The sequence below is a fragment of the Cydia fagiglandana genome, chromosome 21 (genome assembly GCF_963556715.1).
Source record: "Cydia fagiglandana chromosome 21, ilCydFagi1.1, whole genome shotgun sequence".
Taxonomy (NCBI): domain Eukaryota; kingdom Metazoa; phylum Arthropoda; class Insecta; order Lepidoptera; family Tortricidae; genus Cydia; species Cydia fagiglandana.
In genome coordinates this window covers 969,181-985,407 of record NC_085952.1, presented here as the reverse complement: position 1 = coordinate 985,407, position 16,227 = coordinate 969,181, and the positions used below count along the sequence as shown (strand labels likewise).

Below are 16,227 nucleotides of genomic sequence, written 5' to 3'. Positions count from 1 at the left end.
TAATAACAGTGGCGTCAATATTAACGTTAATTGGGTACTTTCCTCTACTTAAACTAAGTTATTTCACCCGTGCGAAATAAAGCACCAGATAATTATTAGAAAAACATAATAGCAGTTATTTTTAAACCCAATTATAGTATATTTAATAAATAGTAGGCGAGTTGATCGTGTCGTCACTATACTCGTTTTCATATAAATTCCATATTGGCAAGTCGTTTTGACAGTTTTTAAAAATTAGCTGAAATGACTATAGACCGATGCTTAACTGAGCCCTCGCCTGCGCGGTACGGGGGCGACGGGGTGGGACGACTAAGGGTGGCGGGGGAGGTGCGGGCGGCAGGCGTACGGCGGTCGGTCTATAGTAGGAAAGTACCCAATTGCTCCATCAAATGTTATGTAGATGCATCTACACAAAGTAGTAGGAACACAAACGGACCAAGCTTAGACCATTCTTATTTTTCTAAATGAGAATGGTTGCAAGCACTCAAAGCTCATCCAAATAAAGACGAGTATTAAATATAGATGTGCAAGTTGCGGTAAGTTTCAACTTTTTCGGAAATTTCAGGATACTAATCAGAATCATAACTTACTTTGGTTTATAAACATGCAGAGGTATAGGCAGGTACAGTCAGCAGCAGAAGTTCCTAAGCGGGCGATGTGTTCAAAATTACCTTGACACGCTCTTATTCCCTTAACAATATAGTCGCGTCAAGATCATTTTGAAGAACAGGCCCCCTTAGCAACTTCTGCTGCTGACTGTACGTAAAAATATACAGATTAAACAAGTCAAAGCCAGTCACAAACAGCAATAAAATAAAAATCTTACGTACTGGCAGTCTTTATTATATACTTATCTCTACAACACACACAATTAAAAAAAAACAACGGCCATTAATGACGTGCGTCCGGAAGCCGCCATTACTGCGGACACGCGAGCTTCCTGTCGCCACCGGAAGTTGCCAGTGTTGCCGTTTCCGTTGCGTTTTTCACCGGATGCGGCGATAAATAGACTCGTAATTGTTATTGGGTTGGCTGTTGTGTTTTGAGCGATGTTTTAATAAATAACCGGCCAAGTGCGAGTCGGATTCGCGCACGAAGGGTTCCGTACGATTCCGAAAAAAAACGGCAAAACAATTCACGTTTGTTGTATGAGAGCCCCACTTAAATATTAATTTTATTCTGTTTTTAGTATTTGTTGTTATAGCGGCAACAGAAATACATTATCTGTGAAAATTTCAAGTACCTAGTTATCATGGTTCATGAGATACAGCCTGGTGACCGACAGACAGACAGACGGACAGACGGGTCCCGCTTTTTACCCTTTGGGTACGGAAGCCTAATAAATTATGACATGTTTTTGTGACTACAAGCTTGTTAATGTTTAACGGTTTTTTTTTAATTAATTTGGGCCACTTGCGTGTTGTGTTGTTATATCACATATTTTCTATTGTCGCCTTTGGTGTCTTTGGTGCCTAGGTATGCAGAATAAATCTTTTCTTAGGGTTCCGTACCCAAAGGGTAAAACGGGACCCTATTACTAAGACTTCGCTGTCCGCCCGTCCGTCCGTCCGTCCGTCCGTCTGTCACCAGGCTGTATCTCACGAACCGTGATAGCTAGACAGTTGAAATTTTCACAGATGATGTATTTCTGTTGCCGCTATAACAACAAATACTAAAAACAGAATAAAATAAAGATTTAAATGAGGCTCCCATACAACAAACGTGATTTTTGACCAAAGTTAAGCAACGTCGGGAGGGGTCAGTACTTGGATGAGTGACCGTTTTCTTTTTGCTTTTTTTTGTTTTTTTTTTTGCATTATGGTACGGAACCCTTCGTGCGCGAGTCCGACTCGCACTTGCCCGGTTTTTTTTACTTTTAATGTTTTGTTTGGAGCCTGATGCCCTTGCAAGTATAGTCCAGTTTCCTTGTGATTTTTTTCATTTAATTTGCCGTTGACTAAAATGTGTAAAAATTGAATATTAAATCCATAATTTTGTGTTTGTTCCCTCTTAAGATTTATGTTTTAGTTAAGACGTTTTTTTCTACCAAAGTGTCTGGCCGCACCAAACCAAACTGGTCTCTTTTTTTGCATCTATGACCCAAAAATATCCAAGAAATCACATCTTGTCTACCGTCCCGACGTATTACGTCACACGTACTTACATATATACTGAAATTGTGTCGCAAAGTTTTTATTGCTTTTCCCAACTTGTATTAGCCCATCACCCCCCAAATTAGCCAGAAGTTATAATGACATATGTTCAGGGGATGTACATGTATATTGACAGTTTAGATGTTTGGGAAAAGTGGGATGTCACTGCAGTGAAATTGGGCAATAATAATTATTCCAAGACATTTCAAAATTGTTGGTGTTAAGTTTTTCAATTCATTAGTGACTGATCGCAACTTAGCTGAGGGTTTAAAAAAGAGTTTAGTTTTGTGTTATTTCGACTCAGAATTACGAGGACTGTTGAAGAAAACAAAGAAAAAGTTGGCCCAAGTTTTTTATACAAAATTTGGGTGTCAGTTTTGTGACGGTCCATACAAAATGTACTTATGTTAAAATGCGTCACAAAACTGACTATTTTTGGTTACTTTTTCCTTTTCAAATCGATAGTCCTCGTGATTCAGATTAGAAATAACCCGAAAATTGATGGTTTTTCAGAAACGTGCTCACAGTGCTCAGCTACTATGATACCTTGTGGCGTCTCCTCTAGCTGTCACTGCCAACGTCGTCCCATTATAATCTAACAGATGGCGTTAGGGAGCTAGAACGCACAAACTACTAAGAAGATACTACGTCTAGAACGCAATTAGTATGAGATCCTACATCGCGCTTACGGAGTTATAATGTCAGTTTCTATATATATAACTTCCGACCAACTCTCAATGGACTTCGGTCCCCAGCCTGCTTGGAGAGAGTACATCTCTATTGCTTCTCTACCTTCTACAGTGGAATTTGTAAATTGATGTAAATAATATTGTAAATATATTTGTAAATACTCTCCGCGTCTTCTCTTGTGCATGACATAGTTTCCCCTACATACCTTCCACACCCTATTATGTTCACTTGTCATCATCATTTTACACAAACGTGCACATAATGTGGCCACGTCATGACCTGTTTCTGACAAGTCGAATAGGCTCCAAGTATTATCTGTGCTTTGCTTAAAACAGTAATTTCGTGTACCTAAACCTAACAGACACAGACTTGTGAATGCCTAGCTTAGCTAGATTCTAATATACAGTGTGGAAAGATAAGTCGGGCCCTGGAGGGCTACCTACCTAACTACCTTAAATCCTTAAGCTGGCTCATTTTACTTAAAGGAGACATTCCTTTATTTTTAAAACGAAACAAAACTGCATTCAAAGTATTTATCTTTTTTTTCTTCAATTTCGCTTGTCTAAAAAAATCTTGAGTACCTACTAAATATTGCATTTTATGGATATTTTGTACGACAGACGAGTGTAAGACCTAATGTTTCTTGGAGAAATGTTATCATTAACATGAACTGTATCGACTAGTAGAATAAAATCGCGAGTTTTTTTTTTTGTAATTTTTAGTCGGTTCGAGTCCCGGGCGAGGCAAGCGAGTTTTAGAAAATCTTTGAATGCAGTTTTGTTTCTTTAAAAAAATAAAGGAATGTTTCCTTTAAGTAAAATGAGCCATCTTAAGGATTTAAGGTAGTTTCCCTCCAGGGCCCGACTTATCTTTCCACACTATATAGGGCGTTGACTTGACGCCCACAGCTTACCTATTTGTGTTTCTACACACATGCCTAAATTTAATATAGGTACCTATAGAATTACGGCGCGATTCGGAAAGTGAATTAGAGATTAACTAGATACGATATAGTAAAGATATGTGACGTCCCACGGATTTTAACTTAAGCAGGCAAGTTTTAATTCTTTTTAAGGATTACCGTAGCTTAGAATTACAATTAACAATCCTTCTCATCCAATTACGTATGAAAAAAGCAAAATCTTGTAAAAGCGCATGTTGCGAAAATATTGGAGTACATATTATAGCAGGCACTTTTCAAAATTTTCCTTTTTCATATAAACCTACATAAGTTATTATTTTATCGGACTTTACCACTGTAGATATTCGACAATTAGCACTTTTCGTATTTAGTCCGCACGACCGAAGCGTTGCAGTCGCATTTTTGAATTCAGCATCGCTTCTGCATCGATGTAAACGCATCTCCCTCACTGCGAACACAATGGCACTTTTCTGAATTCGGCTAAAACTGATTACAGGCATTACAGCCTCCTTTGAAACACGTGGAACCTTTTCCGCGTTCCTTTCACATTACACATAATGATCAGTTTTTATTCAACCGAATTGAATCCTTCATTACAGACGCATTTCGGGACACACAGATGTGGCCATGACACAATACAAGCGGGTGTATTTGGGTGGTGAAAATTTAAAACTAATCTAATACAACAGTTCACAACACAACACAACACACAACACAACACACAACACACAACACAACACAACACAACACAACACACAACACAATACAACACAACACAACACACAACACAACACAACACAACAGTTGTTGTTCTCCCTCACAACAGTTTAAATTCGACTAATAAATTGATGAAAAATGATGATGATTGGTAAAAAGTATCCATGTTCTTTCCCGGGCCTCAAACTAATCCATACTATTCCATACATACCTACAAACCAAATTTAATCTAAATCGTTTCAGCGGTTTAAGCGTGAAGAGAGGTAACAGAGAGATGGTCCGATTCGAACTTTAATTTACGTCAATTAATATATCTAGAAACTATTATGGATTAGATGTGTCAGTGTCACAAGTGACGTTTTTGTTTGAAGAATCGTCACATTTCACACTAACATATCTAATTCATATCTTTTCTAGATCTATTGTAGAACGGGCGATTTTCCGCAACTCGAGGTCTCGTCTTGCGCCTATTTTGCGTGGTAAGAGGTGGGCTAGTCCTGCCAGCCCAGCTCCTCGAGGAATCCCATCAAACCTTTGATGTTGAGTAGGACCTCGGGGAGGTCTCTCGGGGATCCGAGATGTTTTTTTGCCCTGTATGGGGCCACTCTGCTGCATTCCAACTTCACGTGAGAGGCTCTTTCTTCCTTCTCCATGCATTATTTCTAGATCTAAATATTAATTTTATTGACGTATCTCAAAGTCCGAATCGGGCCGAGAGTTACTTTCGCATTTATAGTATCAGTAGGGATTCTACCGATACTTTTCTAATCAATCACCACTAAATCATTTTTCTAATGGCTGGTGACCGTCCACAGTGGAGGCATATTGTGCAGACGCAGGTGCGTGAGTTTGAAGCCAGGCGACGCACAGAGCTCGACGTTAAGCGTGACGAGCTAAAGGCCAGACCACCTGTGGCCATCACGTACAATTATATCGGAGGGGTGCTGACCTGCAGCGAATGTGGCCGCACATTTGCTGCAAGGATTGGCTACGTCAGTCACCTGAGAGCGCACCAGCGACGCTCTCAGCTGTAGCATAGCAGTCGCTGTAGCCGAAAACGGCTAGGAGGAGATGATGATGAATCAATCACCAGCTATAATAATTTGCACTAATTTACGCGTTTCAGGGTATTCTTTTGGATCTGGTATATTAGGCAAGCGAAACAGAATCGCACTAAATCTAACTTCAATATTATGTGGAGAAGTAAGTCAGAATAAAATACATTTTCCACGTCTCACAATACGCATGGAACATACTCATAATGTATAAGATTTTAGGCACGAGGGGACCGGTGAGGGAATGAGAATTTTGGTACGAGTAAGTACTTTTGTACATTATGTATAAAAAATATGGCTGGTATGGAAGGAATAATATTTACATACCTACATGTAATAGATAGGTCAAAATATGTATATAGATTTTTATATTATTATTTTTTATTCAATGCCTGAATAGCCTATTATAGATTAAAGCTAGTTATTAATTTCGTTTAGTAGTACCACTGTATACATATATGGTATGTAAATAAATGAATTTTAATAATAATTACTTAAGTAGGTATGTACCTAGTGAGTTTATCTAAAATATCCTGATACCTACTATGTTATGACTATTATACGTACACGACACATAAGCATTGCTATTTAAATATTATAGGCAAGATTTAATGATTGACATTTTAAAACTCGCTAAAATGTATATCAAATGTATGGTCAAAACTAAAGTAACTATAGTTCGTTCGCATTAAGAATGCAGTAAACTAAAATCATCATTGTCCGCCGGCCTAGCCACGCCCGTAACCAATGAAATCGTTCATCGTCGTCAAGTTCACAGTGACCAGGATGTCATACGGCGCGATTCGGGAAATGAATTAGAGATGCACTAGATAAGATATAGTAAAGATATGTGACGTTCCACGGCGAAAGGTACCATTACCCCGACTGAATATTGGAGCGGCGTTAATAATAAGCGTAAGCGCCAGCTGCCATAAGTTACCTTTTGCCGTGGAACGTCACATATCTTTACTATTTCATATCTAGTGAATGTCTAACGGCGCGATATCTTAAAGTTCGAATCGCGCCGATACTTTCTAGTTAGGAAAGATTTGATTCGTTACGAACATCGCTAGTCCGACGGAAAATGATGGTTTTACTGTAAAATTAATGCGAACGAACTGTACTTAACCAGAATGAATGTATTATCTATTTGAGCTCATTACAAATCTAATTCCACTGGAGGGCTTACCGCGAACCACGTTCGACTTGTTGCCTCCCTGTCGTACTTACGTACGAATTTACAAGTGCGACAGAGAGGCAACACGTGGAACGTGGTTCGCGGTAGGCGCTGAGTATCAGAACTCCCCTCGAGGCAGTTTAATTACGCTCGTGTATTTATCGGTTTCATTATCGAGCAGTTTGGTAATAGCCCCCGTTTAGATTTGCTATAGTAGGTGAGCACAAGCATTGCTACCAATACCACAGAATAAAAAAAAAGGACTAGGTACAGAAGACTCACTCTCTAACAAAACGCGTCTGTTACGATCAGGACAGATATGGCCGCTAGGTGGCGACAGCGCCACGCGCGGCTTATGGCAAACCCCAAAATTGGGGTCGAACGGATGTACTTTTAGCTACCTGTAGCAAAGCGACGAAATCGCGGAGTGAGACACTGCCAATACATTAGATACCTACATATTATGTATTGTCTTCGGCTACCGCGACAGTTAAGGCCTGTGCACACCGGCTGCGTGTGCTTGACGTGCGCGTGCTGCGTTGTAGTATACAGATCTTATAAGAGACGGCACACCGCTTGCGTGACGTGTGCGTGTGCGGCTCCAACATTTTAGCGCACGTCACGCACACGCAAGCCGGTGTACACAGGCCTTTTCTCATGACTATCACTATGACTATTAGTCACTAAGTATAAACGGATTATATCGCATATAATAAATTTAAAATATACGTATGACGTAGACGTATTTTACAGCGTAGTCGTAATTTTAAGGTGGTTCGCCTAGGTTACTCAAAACTTAACTCTCGCTAGATGGCACCACTTTTGCAAAATTTCAGATTTTATTTTTTTGTGAAATGGTCTTGGTATTTGTATACTTAAAAGTATGTTTCGCGCACTCTTTAAGTAAATATTGAACTATTAAAATAAACATTGAATACTTAATTGTGCAAAAACCACCTTTTTAATTCGACGGAGTGTTGCTGTCACGCTTTTTCCTACTATTACTCACACATGCAAACAGTGTTTCCGTGATCCTTGTAGTAGACAATTTCACACAATGTAAGTATGTTGCAATAGCGTAACGGTATGTTCGTGGAAATACGTGCAAGAGGATTGGGGTTCAAGACTGGTGCGAGTAGGTAATTTCTTTTTGTTTCTCCTTTGTGTTATCTTACCTTTAAACGAGCAATTATTAGATATATAATTATTTATTTATATATTTGGATGGTATCAGAAACGGCTCTAACGATTTCGATGAAATTTGCTATAAGGGGTTTGATCTCTTAGCTAGGTCTATGAGAAAACGCGCATTTTTGAGTTTTTATGTTTTGTAAGCTTTGTTCGGTCTCCCAGATATTCAATCTCCGCTTGGCAACTAATCCCAGAATTGGCATGCGCACTAGTTTTTACGAAAGCGACTGCCCTGACCTTCCACCCCAGAGAGTAAACTTATTTGGATTAATCCGGTTTCCTCACATTGTTTTCTTTCACCGAAAAATAGGTATCGGTGTATAAATAGGTAGGTATCAAATGCTATTTCGTACAAAAGTTCGAAAAATCATTGGTACGAGCCGGGGTTAGAACCCGCGACCTCCGAATTGCTTTCCGCTAGGCCAGCAGCGCTTCCCCCACATACTCAGTGTTATCAGGTTTTTTAAAAATCAAAAACGATTACTTATGAAAGCAGAAGAATATAAATGATCGTATTAGATTTATAATTGTTACATATTTGCCGTAACTTATTTTTAAAATGTGTTTTTTCAATTAAACGACACGTCAAGATTGTTTACCTTATTTCTAATGCTAAAAAAAACAAACTATAGTAATAATTGTGTTTTTCATTCATAGACAAAATCCATTATTTTTAACCACAGGAAATTTTATACACTTCTTTTTAGGGTTCCGTACCCAAAGGGTAAAACGGGACCCTATTACTAAGACTTCGCTGTTCGTCCGTCCGTCCGTCCGTCCATCCGTCCGTCTGTCACCAGGCTGTATCTCACGAACCGTAATAGCTAGACAGTTGAAATTTTCACAGATGATGTGTTTCTGTTGCCGCTATAACAACAAATCCTAAAAACAGAATAAAATAAAGATTTGAATGGGGCTCCTATACAACAAACGTGATTTTTGACCAAAGTTAAGCAACGTCGGGAGTGGTCAGTACTTGGATGATGGAGGGTGACCGTTTTTTTTTGCTTTTTTTTGCTTTTTTTTTGCCATAATGGCACGGAACCCTTCGTGCGCGAGTCCGACTCGCACTTGCCCGGTTTTTATTACAGTGAGGATGTCCTGATTGTAAAAATCAGAGAGATTAGGTAGAGTATAATTTCTAATTATCTTTGTAAAAATAAAAGAATACGTGTTGCCCATACTTAATAATCGATTTATGATAATAAGAAAAATTAAATAGAAATAAAAAAATAATACGAAATTTAGGTGTAACAAAAATACAAAAAGTTATGTTCCAGCATACAATGACTGGGGATCGAACCGGGTATCTTCCGTTTGCAAGCAAAAAAGCGACTGTTTGCATAACACGCCATGATAGTTCTTAGCTAAGCTGACGAACTTCTCGCTTAGGTCAATTAACTACCTGTCAAATATCAGTGTCAACAAAATTGCACTAAACATGACGGCACTCCAAATTCGAGCCGTGGTCAGCCCGGCAACGTCGGAAATGGTATGGCAACGTCGCAAATGTATCTGTACACGACATTTGTGACACACACATACGTAAAATTGATGAAAAGTTAACTATGATTTTTGCATGATTTCTGTATGAAACATTGTTTTCCTGTTAATTTCGCGCAAACGAATATTCGAAAGAAAATAAATGCGGAAATATTTGTGTACTAATAGTGTGTAGTTACTTAATGAGCTTTGATTGAATTTTGTATGAAAAGCGAACCACCTTAAACTTTGTTATGTATTTTAAATTCATTATACGCGATTATCCGTTTACATAGATAAGATACAGTCAAAGAATTTAATTTCTGAGCAGTTTTGTAACTTATCACGGTGACAATCGTAATGACAACCGCTAGGGATCTCATAATATTGTCACTGTGATAAGATAGAGGAAAATTTATTTTTATTTTTGTGCCTCATCGTACCTCCTGACCATTGTCAGACCCCAAGCGGCTTTCATATTGATTGGGGTCTCATATTACGTCTGTGTGTCTGAGAAATCTGTGCCTAATTTCGCCGAGAATTGACAGATTTATCCGCCAAGATCCCTAACAGATCTGACGCAAACATCTGTACTTTATTCCTAGCTTTTAACTAGACAACACATCCATTCCTAATTAAATGCCTGTCTCGGCTAGAACCAGAGACATTGATATTTTAATCCTATTATAAGATTAATGGTACGCGTTGTCGCGTAAAAGATCTTTTAATCGGTTTTAGTACAGATTTGGGATAGTCAAACCGTTAAGCAAAAGATGTAGGTGGTGGGCCGATGTGAAATACTGTCAACCATTCAGCTAAAGATTTAAGATAACCACTCCGTTTAAATACAAATCCTATTTGATCCTGTTTGATAGAAATGTTATCGAATAGAGGACATTTAATTCAAATTTGAAATATCTAAACTTGATTTATTAATGATTATCAAAAAGGTACAGGGTGACCCAAAAATATGTTGTCAATTATTTTACTGCGACATATTCATGTTAATTTTAACCCTTTACCAGACTAAGGGATATACCGGGTCTGGCCTGTAACATGAACAAATAATTAAAACATAGATTATAAACGGTGACACTTTTGTTCAAAAACTTTTAAAAATGATGAAGTATTTAGACGCCCTATTTTTCATACAAAATAAATGTTATCATCAATGGATGCCATCGGCACGCCATATCATTGTGATTGACGTTTTTTGTCACGCCTTAAACATAACAAAATTCGCAATACATTGCGTCTTAGAATAAACTTTAAAAATCAAACCACAAGTTATTTTTACAATTTAGTTTTTTGCTCGTATTACTGGCCACACCCGGTATATTTCCCACATACGGTACTTCAAACATATATGTATGTGTTCTATTCTCGATGAGTAAGATTGATTGTCATTTTTGAACTGTCAGCCTGGTTAAGGGTTAACAAACGTTTGCGTTTTTGTAGCAATACTACTTAAAGGAAAATATTTCGAAGATAATACTTTAAGCTAAATGATTGTAGTTTTAATTTTTAGTGAAATTTTGTATAAGGTATGTAAAGGCAGAAAATGTTCCTAAAAAATCTTTGTTAACGTATTTTCGGACCAGGCAGCAATAATATGAGTACCTAAGTATATTTATATTTATTTATTTAATAAAGTGCAAGCTTACAGTACTACACCAATAATTCACTTACACACTAGAAAAATATATACACGTCAGAAAAAAATTACAAAAAAACATGCAAACAGAGAAATTGTCAATTAATTAGGTACAATATTTAAGATTTATATAATGTCGACAAAAATGTCGACAAAGATAAAATTTACAATTCAGTCAATAACTTACAATATTTAGAATTAAGAAAGAGTCTAGCAGTATTTGCATAGGTATGCTAAACTACTCATTTGTAGGCATATTAGACCAATATTGTATCCAAATCAAATTACTCATCCGTGTACTTAATTCATCTCTTTTTTGTATTAGCTGTGTAAAATGTGTGTAATCTATTTTTCGGTTTATTTTATGTTTCTTTACTTATTTTGTCTGTTACCTTCCGTGATTATTTCTCACTTGATGGTCTAATCGGAAGATCAGCGCTGGAAGTCGCCAGCAACATGCTGAGATGGGACCATTTCGTGACACTTTATTTTTCACTATGTTTTTTCTATGTATGTCTGTTGTCTGTGTGTTTACGAATAAAAAACTATTCTATTCTATTCTATTCTACTATGTATTGGCCAATAACACTCTATTAGTTTAATCTAACACAGTTTTGCATACAAAATAATACAAATATGATCATGTGAACGTTTCGTTGAAGCGGTGTCATTGGCCGATAAAACATGATGGTGACGCTATAGCCGCATACGTCATGCATATTACACCTATAGTTCGTTTTTTTAGCATTAGAAAGAACTCCACAGAAGCAAGCGTGCAGTTTTTGTCAGGCTCTTTAATTGTTAATAATTATTGAATTATCTAATGTAGCATGGTCAATTCATATAATTTACTTCAAATTATTACAGCTAAAAGTGCCGGATTTGGAACCACAAGCTTACTTCTGCCAAGTTCTTTCTAATGCTAAAAAAACGGACTATACTCAATATCTGCCAGACCGAGCTTTGCTCGGAAAACATACAAAAACTCATAAATGCGCGTTTTCCTAGAGACAAGAACTAACTAGACCGATTTATCGCCCCCGAAAACCCCCCATATAGCAAACTTCATCGAAATCGTTAGAGCCGTTTCCGAGATCCCCGAAATATAGGTACATAATTATAAACAAGATTTGCTTGTTTAAAGGTATAACATAATATTTAACTAAGTATATTTTTTTTTATTTTAAGTAAAAGATATCATTTTTGCGACATATTTTTATTAATAAGAAAGATATTTTCGAAAAAATTATGTTTCACAAAGACTGGTAACATGACCCATAATATAATGCAATCAATTAATTAAAATTACGATACCTCGTTTGATCATAAAATTATGTTAAAAGTAAATGAATATAGGTAATAAACAGAAAAAAGAAAAAAAAAGGCAAGTAGCCAGGGGACACCCGGGTTTGAACCGGGGACCTCTCGATCTGCAGTCGAATGCTCTACCACTGAGCTATATCCCCGATGGCGATGCGTGCGAAATAGTATGTAACTATGCGCCGCTTAACACGTTACTGTTTTACCTAACTCGTTAGTCAATAATTTAATATTTTGTTTTATTATATTTATTTTAATTAAGTAAAATAAAACGACCAAACATAATATACATATAGCTGTAATCTAGTAATTACGCTGTACATTGCTCAGGTAATTTAAATAAGTTTTATTTTGGCACATTGTCTTACAAAGTAAAATACTTATATGAACGCTACACCCAGCTGCAAAATTACATGGTCATAATAAATTATTTTTACAGTTCGCTCTATCTACGGAATTGATTAAATTTTCCCTACTTCATTTTGTTTTCATTTTCACTACTTTTGGAGTTGAAACTCTAGGTCCATGGGGTCCCAGCGCGCATAAGTTGTTCGCAGAAATCGCGAAGCGTCTGGTTGACGTATTACTGAATCGCGATTAGAAAGGGATTGAGATAGCTGTCAATCCATATTGATTTTGACGTAAGTGTATGGAAATCTGTTATTTCTAATCCCTTTCTGATCGCGGCATGATAATAACTGGTGACCGAGGAGCTGGCGGCTACCTCGCACAACGTATCAGCATTGCGATACAGCGAGGAAATGCCGCCAGCATCCCTGATACAATGCCTCAGGGGCCTATTTTAGATTTAAGCTAGTTAATTTCGTTTAGTAGTACCACTGTATATATATTTTATGTAAATAAATGATTATATTTTCACTACTTCATTGTAAAGTAGGTAAAAATCATATTACGAGTATACTGACCTTTGTTACATTAGAAATATGGATGTATCCAGATATTTTACCCACTTAGGCCATTACTATATGTATATTTGTCGCGGACAGTACTCCACGCCATTCTAAGTATTCTAACCCAATATTGGCGCTACAATACCTAGGTAGTAAAGTATAACCTAGATGCCTAGACCGGTTTTTTGCAATGTCACCGACCCTTCGTTGATTGAATGCACGCTCCATCGGGCTTGTTAACAGCTATTCCACTATTTTAATTGATAACTCGTGACATGACGGCTGTGAGGTCAATCAGTTTTGGGAACCGGTGCAAAGTAATTAAATATAAGTACCTATATATACCTACATATTGTGGAGACCATCTTAAATAACAGTTTTGAATGATTTACAGTTAGTTTCACTAGACTTATATATATAAAACAATATAAAAGGTAATCACGGATCATATTCCGGTTGATATGAGTCATCTTAAATAAATATATTATAGTATGACATCCTTACACAAATTAACTAAGCCCTACGGTAGGTAGCTCAAGAAGGCTTGTGTTGTGATTTCTATACACAAATACTTAAATAGGTATATACTCGGGAACAAATATATGTGTTCATCACGTAACTACCCTTACCGGGATTCGAACCCAGGACCATAACCTACTACACTACAGTTCGCAGCTTCATTTCCGAATGATTCTAAGATGGTCCCATATCCATTAATTTACTTTAGGCACTACCGGCTCGATTCGGGAAATGAATTAGACAACTCACTAGATATGAAATAGTAAAGATATGTGACGTTCCACTGCAAAAGGTACCTTATGACTGTTGGTGCCGCGATTCGAGAAATGAATTAGATTCACTAAATATGAAATAGTGAAGATATGTGAAGTTCCACGGAAAAAGGTACCTAATGGCGACCGGCGCTTACGTCGCATATCGCCGCAATAATATTAGAGCGGCGTTAATAATAGCGTATTAAGCGCCAACCACCATAAGGTACCTTTACCAGTGGGACGTCACATATCTTTACTATATCGTACCTAGTTAGTCTCTAATTCATTTCCCGAATCGCGCCGTACATCCTAATCTCAGCAAAATTTTCTCAAATTACCGACAAATTAACATAATTTTAACTCGCTTTAATGTTATTATAATACATGCATCACAGGGAACTTTTTGGTAACCCGGTTTTAACCTTTCCAAATTTCCTTATTAAGAAAGGCGGGTAATTATAGAAATTTAAATATGGCGGAGCTAAATTAGAACGAGTTTAATGTTATTTGCAGAGGTCTGAAGTGGCCTGATTAAAAAACGGGATTTAAAATGTAACCGAGCGTATGACCGGCTGTTGACCCTTAATTTGTCAGGGTCTAAAATACTATGGGCCCGATTCGGATTATGAAATAGACATCTATTAGATATCACCAAGATACGATAACGATATGTTTAATTAAGATCTAACCTGTTAAATTTGATACTTGCGCGATTCTGGAGATACTCTTGAACGATTTCCACAGGATATGACTTAGAGATCTAATTCACATCTAAAAGATATCTTACTCTATCTAACGTAAAAGTGACATTGGTTGCCCGAATTGCGCTGCAAAAGAGAACTAGTTGATATCTAAACTATAACGTATCTAGAATGGATCTAGAACGTGTCGTCTCTTGTGAATATCTTGAAGTTCGAATACGGCAGTATCACCCTTATTCATAAAACTTTACGGGCCTGATTTAGACATCAAACATCAACATTTATTCAGCAAATAGGCCACAAGGGCACTTTTACACGTCAACATTGAATTTACATAAAAGCAAAAATAATAATATCAACAATTTTACAAAATATTACTAACAATTCAATCTAACGTATTACAATTACTAAGAGATGTATATGGTCTCTTAATGTCTTAGTTAAATTATGTTTGATCCCTTTCTTACAAATACATAAGTCAAAATGAGGGATAAGGACAAACGATTATAGCTAATAATTATTGAGGTTTGTAGCGCGTTTATGAATGAGGGGGTTACGTACACAATCTTATACCATCTTTTTGTATGTTTTCTTAACCAGCGAGCGAAGCAAGGTTCCATTTTTATCGCCTGTCTCTATGCCCGTTACTTTCGCACTTACATACTTGTTAGAACGTGACAGGTATGGTGACAAAGCGATAAAAATGGAACTCAGTTGTCTAACTTACTTCTATTATTATAATTTGTAAGTTTGGAGGAAAATCTACAACAAAAAGGATTATCTTTTCCTCTCTCCCATTAACCCCTAGGAAAACGGCAGTCAAGCTCACAAATTAACATTTCAAAATTTCCGCATATCGCAACACAACATCTAGATTTCCGACCCATTTTGTAAATAAGCCATAGACGACTATCTACAGACTCCGCGTAGCTTTCTCGAAGGCCTCAGAGTGCACACATGGACGTTATTTTAGGTGAAATACTACAGCCGGGCAAGCACATGGTTGGCGTGACAGTACCTATCTCGCGGCGAGATAGACTACCCGTCTCTCTTTTATTAACATAGTTAGAAAAAGACTGGTAATCTATCTTGCCACGAGATACTTTCGCGCCATTCATGCGTTAGGCCTACAGCTCATGCACACTCGTAGCCTTACCACAAGTCACCGACAGTGTCAACACTGACATACATTACGCTAGCGTCTACTACGTAACTTACTTTCTGTGCATCACGCTCGTACTGACATTAATTTCTATGCACCTCGCTCGCACCAGGCGTGGCTCACTCCGCGATTTCGTCGCTTTGCTACAGGTAGCTAAAAGTACATCCGTTCCGCCTCAATTTTGGGGAAAGTCATATTCGTAAGCCGCGCGTGGCGCTGTCGCCACCTAGCGGCCATATTTGTGGTGATCGTAACAGACGCCTTTTATTAGAGAGTGAGTCTTCTGTACTTGGTACTATTATTTATTCTGTGCTTGCAC

General features: G+C 37.5%; 1 protein-coding gene and 1 non-coding gene across 3 annotated transcripts in view; one reads left to right on the top strand and one right to left on the bottom strand.

Moving 5' to 3' along the window:
- Positions 1-16,227, top strand: part of LOC134675061 (alpha-2 adrenergic receptor) — a 683,584-nt gene that overhangs the window by 374,344 nt on the left and 293,013 nt on the right. The window lies entirely within an intron of this gene.
- On the bottom strand, positions 12,436-12,507 carry Trnac-gca (transfer RNA cysteine (anticodon GCA)). Its single transcript has one exon. It is a non-coding gene; the product is annotated as a tRNA-Cys (tRNA).